Raw genomic sequence first — 10,478 nt, forward strand, 5'->3', positions numbered from 1 at the left:
ATGACCACACTGCGATGCGCACTCTGCCCCGCTTCTTAAATTGTGGTGATTCACCGACAGTACATGTGCTACTGCGTATGGCGAGCCTACAACTAACCGCATACCACGTGGGGAGAAAGTGCATCAAATCCACCCCATCTATCAGGTTCGCTGCCACATTTTCATCGAGGATCCTAAAAATCAGTCCAATCCAAGGGCTCTAATTCACATGGTGTGGCTCACACGAGCCTTTTAATGTTTTGATTTTTGAGGAATATATTAAATTGTGTGGCGCACCAAATAAGTGGATTGGATGGCACATACACAGGTGGTGGACCCCACACACCAATCACGCAAGCGTTTTGGAGAACATGCAGTACACATGCAAGCCAATCAAGACCGTACAAACCGCGAGGCGCCACTGTCGATGGAGCGTGCTCGAGATATCATCTTGACCATCTGCTACCATCTATGAACACTTTATGCATGCAATCCCATTTAGTTCCCTGATTGGACGGCATGGATTGAATTACGTATGGTCCTTGTTTACGGAAAGGAATGGTGAAAAACGCACAGGTTAGTCTTGCGGATTCAGCAACGGTAGAGATCCAAAAATGCCTTGGCTCTCACGAAAAAAAGATCAAACATGCCGTTGCATTTGGCGCGGATTAGGTACTACCCCCGCCGTCTGTGGCTCAGGACGGGCTGGACGTGTAGCTCGTTGAGCCGCGGTAAGTAGTTATGTCATAAGGCACGCTGCCACGTCAGTCAACGACGATATCTCGCGTCCACGAGAACCCCAACCGTCCCTTACTTTTTTATTTTCTACCTTTTTCTGTGCGGAGATTGAGTAGCGAGAATCACTACTAAAGTAACGTCGCCACGTTTTGTGGGCTCCACAATGATGCATGTGTTTTATCCACACCGTTCATACATTTGGAGAAATCATTTTAGGGCATGATACAAAGAATAAGTTAGATCCAAGGCTAGAGTAGACCCCACCACAAAAAACAGTGGGGAGAGTGATGCCTACCGTTGAAACCTCCCAAAGGTCCACCACGACGTTTATTTGAGATCCAACCTATTCATGTATTAACTCAGACATGAAAGAAAGGAAAACACAAATAACAGCTTGATTAAAAACTTTTGTTGCCCTTAGAACTTTTTAATGATAGGCGTAGCTCTCTCCACTGTTTTGTATGGTGGGGTCCACTCGAGATTTGGATCTAACTCATGGTTTGGACCATGCCCAAATATGATCTCTCCAAATGGATGGACGGTGTGGATACAAAACAAATATCATGGTGGGGCCCATAGAACTGGGTTACGTCACTTCGTAGCGAGTATGGCTGCTAAATCTGCGCACCAAACAGATAACGTGCATTCCAAGAAACCTAAACACAATTAGGAAATCGGGTTGCGCGCGTACTCAGTACACTCTTATTGTATTGAGTAAACTCTGTTAGGCTCGCCAAGATTTCATGTGTTTTATCCACGCTGTCCATCTGATTTTTCAGATCATTTTAGGGGTTCAACCCAAATTCGAAGTACATCTAAAGTTTAAATAGACCATACTACAGGAAACAGTGGAATTATTTATTTCGACCGTTGAAACCTTTCTAAAGTCCAGTGATGTTTATTTATCATCCAAACGGTTCATACTTCAATTCACACTGTTTCCAGTGGTGTGGTCCACTTGAGATTTGGATATACTTAATATTTGAGTTAAAGCCCTAAATTTATATGATTAAACGGATGGACGGAGTTTATACAGTGCATGAACGACGGTGGACCCCATAGAGTTTACTCAGTACAGTTAGCGTACGTTACTCAGTAAGCAATCCGTTTCCTGCAATTACCTCGGGGATTCGCGAATTAGCTACTAACAGGTTGAGTAGGGAGACTGGCTATCACTTACCACCTCTTAACGAGCTACGCGTCCAGCCCGTCCTGAGCTCCAGGAGGGCGGGGCAGTACCTAATCCGCACCCGATGTATTAGGAAACTTAAAAAGTGACAAAACTACCCTTACACGTAGGTTGTAAGCACCAGGAAACTACGACGTCAGGGATCCAACCCTGACTCGCACACGCTACACTACCATTTCCAGCTCAACTAACTAGCCCGAGTTCAGGCCGTTGTCATGAGGGGAGCGGACTAGGTGAGACCCCGGATCCACCTATGTGGGTGGGACCCCTAATATATGTGCCTTAAATCCATGCCGTCCAACCGTTTTGAAAGCTCATTTTAGGGCCTTATCCCCAAAAAGAAGCAAATCCAAATCTTTATGTGTACCATAACACAGGAAATAGAAGTGATTAAATCCCCACCATTAAAAAACTGCACAGGGCCACCTGAATGCTATTTTCCATACAACCTGTTGATAAGGTCACATAGATATGGATGAAGAGACCACATAAATATCAGCTTGATATGAAAACTTTTGCGGACCGTGAGAAGTTTTTAATTGTCGATTACCACTATTTCCTGTATTATGGTTCACCTGAGATTTGGATCTTCTTCATTAATTGGATCATAATCTAAAGTGAGCTTTCAACATGGATGTACGGCATGGATATAGTCACATATTATAATGAGCCCCAAAGTCAAGAGGTCCCACCCACTTCGGTGGATCCGAGGTCTCACCTAATCCGCTCCCGGCCGGTCATGACTACATCGGTACCAGGAGGGTTTTGATAGGGTACGTGCCCCCATAGTATCCAAAATACATATTGATTTAAAGTTCCTAATCTTTGATTAATAATCATTTCTTTGTTTAATTTGGACCATTTGTTGTAAAATCCACTCGGTCCATCCATTGTGCAAGATCGTTATAAGTCTTGTGCACAAAAAATCAAACAGTGAAGATTTAGTGATCACCATTGAAATATTCACACGGCCACAAAAGCTTCATGTCAGGCTAAACGTTTTGTGATTTCACCCCGTCTGGGCAGGAATGACCTTGTTAACGGTTTGGACAAAAGTTTCACTGATAGGAAAGTGTTTCCTTCATTTCCCCAATGTACAGGTCACTTGGGTTTTAGATCCACCTCATTTTTTATCTCATGTTCTAAAATGGTCTCGTAATTTGTATATGTACATAGTGCTCCACCTAACATGAACTTTTGACAAGAAACTATAGCAGAAAACCTGCATCTCAAGGACCTGATCCAAACCTGACTAGAATGACCCTTAACTAAGTCCAAAACGTGGGGCCAGGACTTGACTAAACCGATTCTAATCCGGTTCAAAAGGTGAGACCCAAATCTGACTTTATTTGTTAGTGGATTGAATAAATGGGACCCAAACCTAAACCCAGCTCGATTTTTAACGGCTCCAATAAATTAACCCAGACCCATTAAAATCAGATTGGGTTCGTCAGGCATCGGGCTGGTACAATACCCGTTGACAGCCCTGACTACTATAATCACTTGAACACCAATAGTTTGATTCGTTCCTTTGTTTTATATTATCTCGAATTCACACGCATTGGACCATTAGATGGGTTTTATGAAAATCACCATGTAATGACAGTCGCTAACATCAAACCTGCCGGCTTGAAGTTGCCGTCGTCCACACAGCATTTCATGTTAGAGCTGGACTCATATGCCAGTTTTTCACAACTTCCTAAATGGTGTAGACTTTTCAACCTTGCGCATGCCATGGTTTTACAGATGCTCCAGATTGCCAACTGAACTTTGGATGGAGCATGTCCTAAAAATGGTACTGAGAAGATAATATTAATTGTCTGACTTATTCCTTTGGATTTAACCATCCATTTAATAGCCAGTAATTGGATGGTTAGGATTGCATAATTAGTGTTATTTTAGAGATAAGCTGCATCCACAACAGACCCACAATTTGGATGGTCTAGATAGCCGCACATCAGCGTCACATGTGAAGAGAATGAGTCGTTACCATGCTCTAAGATGTGCCAGACAAACGTACGAGTCCTTCCTTTACGACCGACTTTTGTCGTGGAATCCATCTGTCCATGCATTTTTTTTATCGATTGACTGCATCCATCCGTTGCGCCAGCCCCAATCAGGATTTGATCTCAAAATATCCTGCAGATTAACTTAAGCGAGCCACATCATAAGAAACAACGGGGATTCAAGGGGCACCATTGAAACTCTTTACCCTTGGGTGCGGCCCACTTGAATTTTGGATCCACCTCAATTATGATGGTATGTCTTAAAATGAGCTCTCAAAATGGATGAACAACGTGGATTTCTCACAAACATTATAGTGGGCCCCAGCTAACATCTCAGGGCGAGAAAGCTTCCTCCCACTAATATGGATTGGATGGCATATAAACATTACCATGTGGGTGGGCATTTCTGGCCCTACTGAGGCCCACTCAATCAGTTTTCGTTCTGCATGGTGGTCCCACCATCTTTTCCCTTGTTTTAATATATATTTATTTTTTCTAGGCAGTTGAGCTGATAATGGATTGACCGGTCTGAATCTTAAAACCATGGGCTGAATTTACTTTTCCCCTGTTTTAATACGTTTTTCAAGGCAATACTTTTTCAAGGCAGTTGAACTGATACCGGACCAACACGCATCACACATCTTTCTTTTTCAAGTCAATGTGACCATTTATTTCCTTGATCTTGGTGCAGCTAGAAATAATCAGCATCATTTGGGCTCAAAATTTTCTTAGGAGATTTTCAAAATATTAATATTTTTTCAATATATTATTGGAATTATAAATTATTAAATAAATTTAAATTTTGAATAAGAAGATTTTATTATATTACTTATTGTTCTAAAGAAACAATTTGGTTTGATGATTTTAAACTATCTGATTTATGGCTAGTAAACATTGGTCCGTTGTAAAATTAAAATAAAAAATTGGCCCCATTTAAAGGGCAAAGATCATCCGCATGATTCTGGAACCAATGCTTACTTTTAGTTGTATGCATGGATGAAAGGTTGAGATCAACGATAGGCCCCCGTGTCGTTTAAAAGGTCTGGGGCCCGTTTGGCCGGGTGAATGGGAAGGGATTGAATGGTATTAGGGTGGATGGCATGGATTTCTAGGTAATGATGGTGTTGTCAGTAGATTGTCTTGAGATCCATTGGGATTTTTATATCCGTTGATTGCTATATCCAGTCTATTTGGAACGCCCGGCTAATCCCGGGATTAAACCTTCCCATCCCTTCCAATCCCTCGAACCAAACACGTCCCAGGGGTGGATTGAATGGGATTTAAAGGTAATGATGGTGTTGTCAGTGGATTGTCTTAAGATCCATGGGATTGGGATCAGATCACCAACTCTGTTTGGCATTCCCGGCCAATCCTGGGATTTAGCTTCCAGTCCCTTTCAATACCATCCAATCCCTTCCGATCCGACCGGCCAAACGGGCCCTTGAGGATCTTGTGAGCTAATCAAAACCCTTATTTATATAAAGAATTCTCTATTTTTTAAAATATCAAAGTGAAAATCAACTAAAGAAATTCTCGCGGTATTAAAGCTTATGTTACCGGGAGCGGCTCATGATAATTTCACATGGCCCACAGCGATGCGTGAATCAACCTCCACCATAGGTAGCCCATAAGAACTTGTCGCGGATGCCCCAGAATGCAGCCCAGCATTACAGCTAGCTACCACGTGAGGCTTCTGTGGAACAGGGCACACGTGTAATCAATACGAGCCATACACTGTGAGCATGACATATACTAGCATCATGTTGGTGAGCTTAACAAGCGATCCACATTTAACGTGTAGGTTAAATTTGGACCGTTGAGAATTTTCTCTAATGACAGCTTATTTTCTCGAAAAAGTGTGATCTGCCTAGTCAGCTGACCAATATTAAGTTTTGGTCCAGTGCGTACATATCCGATGAATGGTCCAGATCTCTTACGTGATTGCAGGAAGGCCCACACATGGTAGCTATCGTTCAGCTCCACACATTTCTACATGCCGCCTGTGACTGTTCCGATTTTAACCGAAGGGGGGCTGTAATTTGGCTTCGGGTCTTCTTCTTTTTCCCTTCTTCTCTCTCTTTTTTTTATAAAAAAAAATATTTTTTTTAAATTTTATTTTAAGGTTAGGGCTGCAATTTGGGTTCGGGTCAACCCAAACCTGACCCAACAGGAGTTGGAGTCGGGTGGGATTGGGTTGTCGAAGTCCTCAGGTCGGGTCCAGAAAAGTAAATTCAGGAGGGTTAGGATGAGTTGGAAAAAACCACCTGTATTTGGGTCAAGTGGGTCCGTAGGGTTTGTTGGTGAAGTACAGAGGAATTCAGGTTGGGCTTCTCGAGTTGAAAATATCCCCTTTTTATCTTTTTTTGGCAATATTGTGGCCTACCTGACTTCTAAATTTACTTGGTTTTCAAGCTAATATCTTAGTATGAAGTGGTGCAATGCATGTATGATATGAATTTCATGTAATTATTATGATGGTCTTACACAACCTTTCTTACACTGTTTTTTTAATGATATCATTAAAATAAGTTACATGCAAAGAAGTGAAGAAAACACTCTTCTCATAAAAAATAAAAATAAAATTATTAGCTTGTTTTTTCATAAAATTTAAATAATTTGAAAGCTCATTATAGGTGAAATTTAAAATGTATATCAATAACAACTATATTTTTCATTTCTCAAAATATTTCTACCACCTAAAATATTTTTTCATGCCCTTTCATCGTTCAAAGTTTTCCATGATAGGCAATTGATCGTAGAGGCAAAGATGTCTAAAAAATGCTTACTTCATATATAATATAGATTTATGGCAAGTTACCATAAGTGGTTGTAGGCATACATTCTATGGGGAAATCATAAAATTGTGCTGAAAACAGTGGAGTCAGTATGATTGGAGAATAGAACTTTCTTTCCTCAGTAGATATGGCAGGAATGCAAGTCCATCAATCATTAATCTTGTGGGCCCTATCATAGACCATCGTTAACATATCACGTGCATTAGACAATTCCAACCTCTACTTTCCTACTACTCTCCATCAGACCCATAACTGCCAAGAAGGCTACTGTTGAGATGGATGGGATCACCTAATCAATGCATTTATTGAACCATTTCCGATAGACAATGCTACTATGATAGTGAACCGCATTCATTGACCGTTCATGACTCGGCAAGGTGATGCATCAATTAGGTCCACCCACATAGTACCAAAGATGGATGGCTTACGTTTTATAATAAAACTCATGACATAATCCTAACCTTTAACTTTTCTACAATTACTTTATAATTAAAAGAGTATTTCTTTTGTAATAAACGCTTTACCACATAATAATTCTTTGCTAAATCTATGAATTTGTAGTTTAATTCCCAATCGACATACTTTAAAATATGCCAAATTCAAATCTAAAGCAAATCTATAATTTGATAAGTTTCTGGATTTATCAAATTCCTTATTTCCTAATCCCAATCAGGGCTTGAAGTCACTCATTAAAAAGTAGAAATTAGTGCGGACTAGTATGCCAGATCTGGGCCACTCATCTTGGCTGGTTAGGAGAATGGCAATGTCAATCAATCAATTGATGCCTAGAAAATGGTATCATTAATGCAGTTGCGGGAAAATATCACCAGAAATTATTTTTTCGATATAAATGCAGAACATTACAGGCCACACATATGGGGTGGGTAGCTGCCTACTGGCAACTATGTGAACCTTGACGTGAGGATATGCAGTGTCATTTAACTACCATTTAATAATCTGGGCTCAATCTTTTAAATAAAATCTAGGTTAGGTATACGTGGGGTCCAAGTTAACATGAGCCAACTTGTTTAATTAGCGGGTCAGGACGGCATATACGACGGTCCACATCCGACCTAAAGAGATTCATGGGTCAGGTCTGGTTCGGTCCAAGCCTCTTCGATGTTGATCGTTATGTGATGAATGGTGTCAAATTCCCTACATGTATACGTCGGTCGAATGTGTACATCACGGGTCTGGTCCATTTTACGGGCGCATTTAAAACTAGATCTGGGTGGGTCATGTTGGGTTAATTTTGGGAGGTCACAAACCCAGCCTACTTACTAATCAAACTTTAGGACTTGACCTGCCGTGGGTCAAAATTTCGGGCCTATATGTTTTAATATGTGGATGAGTCAATGACCTGTGCAGGCAATTCTAAGCGTTCGAGGCGGTCCAGCAACGAAATGACTAACAATGAAATACAGCTAAACCCACCTCCGTTGATCAAGAAAGAACGCAGAGAGGGGATCGATGGGTATGAGTTTCTAATATGGAGAGAAATAATGTTTGGGCCCATTAGATCAATGGTCTGGATCACTGTGATATGGCCCCATGTATGCAAACTCAAGGCTTGAGGACACCGTAGGTGTCCTGTCATCGAGGATATTGTTTAATTGACGGTTCAAATGAATGGATCCGTGGATGATAGTGTCCATCATTAGAGGTGGCAATGGGTGGGTTCCACCCAAATGACAAGTTGCAAACCAGGCTCTCAGGACAAAAAGTTCTCCTTTAGAATAATGGGTCAGGTTCAGTTTTAGGCCAACCCAACGTAGCCCTCCCATATATTAACTGAGGAAAACTGCCTGGCCTGACCTGACCGGCGCCAACCCTGTTGTCAAAACAGATGTCGTAAATCTGTCTGTCCGTGCTACTCGACCAGTCGAGGTACTAGGTCGACTAGTCGAAAGTCCCTTTGACTGGATAAAACCTGTTCGACTTAAAGTCCAGTAACAATGTATTTAGAGTTCCGAGGTGCTCGACTAGTCGAAGATCCCTTTGACTGGTCAAAACCCTTCTTCGACTAGTCGAGGGTTACACAAATGATGCGCGATTTGTGCGCGAACTACATAAACTCGAGGTGGTTTTTAGGGGTGTGCGTAAGTAGGAGTTCCCCATTTATAAATAAGACTCCCTAAGGCCATTCTCAGGTATACTAGGGCTATTTAAAGGTATTTCAAGAGTTTCTAAAAGGGTTCTAGGGTTTATAAAAGGTGCAACAACGGTGAGATTCGAGATTGTTCGAATTGGGTAAGTCCTCTCTCTTCATAATTTTTATTTTCATAGTTGATTTCTATCGCTTTGTACCGTAGTTTTTTTCCGCAAAAGTTTTTCACGTTAAATCCTTGTGTTCTCTTATGATTGCTTGACATTATTGGATTGCTATCATAAATCCAAATTTATATTGTGCCGCAGCACAAATCCCAACAAACCCAACCCCACCTAACCCATGATCCAAAATAAAAGTATCCTAACATGCCTGTGTAATTGCTTTTCTGCAAACTTTTGCAAAAGATACAACATACACATGCCTTATAAAACCCAATCCCATAAATATGGGATGGTAAGCTCTATCAACAATTGCCAAAACCTTGAGGTTGGCAGCATGAAATTTTATTTTTTTTTTTCAACTATTCCACTGTATCAAGAACCGTAATCTTAATTAGACTATGCATCATCAAATCTTTTCTTACTACCTCTACCAACAGCCTGGTACAAAGTTGGGTTGGGCAGGTCGGTTGAACCCGACCGTGCTGCACTTTAAGGGGCCACGTAGGATCGGTTCAAGCTCTAAACTATCCAATTAGAGAGTTTGACTAGTGTGTATCCCCCATCCACGTTGTGGCCCATCCAATAATCACAGATCGAACGGCTACAGTCCCGACGTCTCATATAACAACCCATCCTGATGTTTTCTAGCAAACCGAGATAATCTTAGAAGGAGAGAAATTACATTTTCATCTCCAATCAGAATATCGACAATTTCTCACGTACTTGGGGACAGGACAACGGCTACTATGTTTACAATATCAATATTCGAGTTGCCCCCCACCCACCCAAACACCCTCATCACATCATGTCATGACCTTACACTTTAAGGCCCACCACCAATTGCATACATCGTGTGGCAGATCTGCAATGTCTACATTCATACTTCAAATGTAGTCCACTTGTTCATGATCTATTCTTAAGTGGAAAAAAAAAAAAAAACTGTATCGGCCACAACTGCCACCGGCTGTTACGGCCGTAACATTCGTACTGGATTTGCTAGTGACCCTCTAGCTTTGAGCTGAATACTGGTCGAAGCTCTGTTAACCCTTGTTGGAGTTAGTGTCTTAGAAAATCATTTGTGCACTTATCCAATGACCACGTAAATGTGATTGGACAGATCTCAGTTGTTGATCATGGTAACTATGGATTTCAAATTGGACATGTGATAATGCCTTATACAGATTTGATGTTGCTCTTATCTTATATTCATTAGATTTATTGAAGAGTGATTATTCTAGTGAACTTAAGATTAGACAGGATGGTTATTAACCCAAGGGCCTGTTGTTTTTCAAAGAAATGGAAAATACCTGGGAAATATTAATTATTGTAATTTCACTGCGTTTGAAAATTCATGGGAATTTGTGCATGTGAAATTGGTTCAAAAGATGTAATTTTAATTTTTGAACGCAAGGTAATGCGAATGATATATCTATTCTGTCAGTTTGTTTTATTACAATATTTTGGAGCATGAGACAAAAAATGAAGTGGATCCAACACTCA

This window comes from Magnolia sinica, chromosome 5 (genome assembly GCF_029962835.1).
Source record: "Magnolia sinica isolate HGM2019 chromosome 5, MsV1, whole genome shotgun sequence".
Taxonomy (NCBI): Eukaryota; Viridiplantae; Streptophyta; class Magnoliopsida; order Magnoliales; family Magnoliaceae; genus Magnolia; species Magnolia sinica.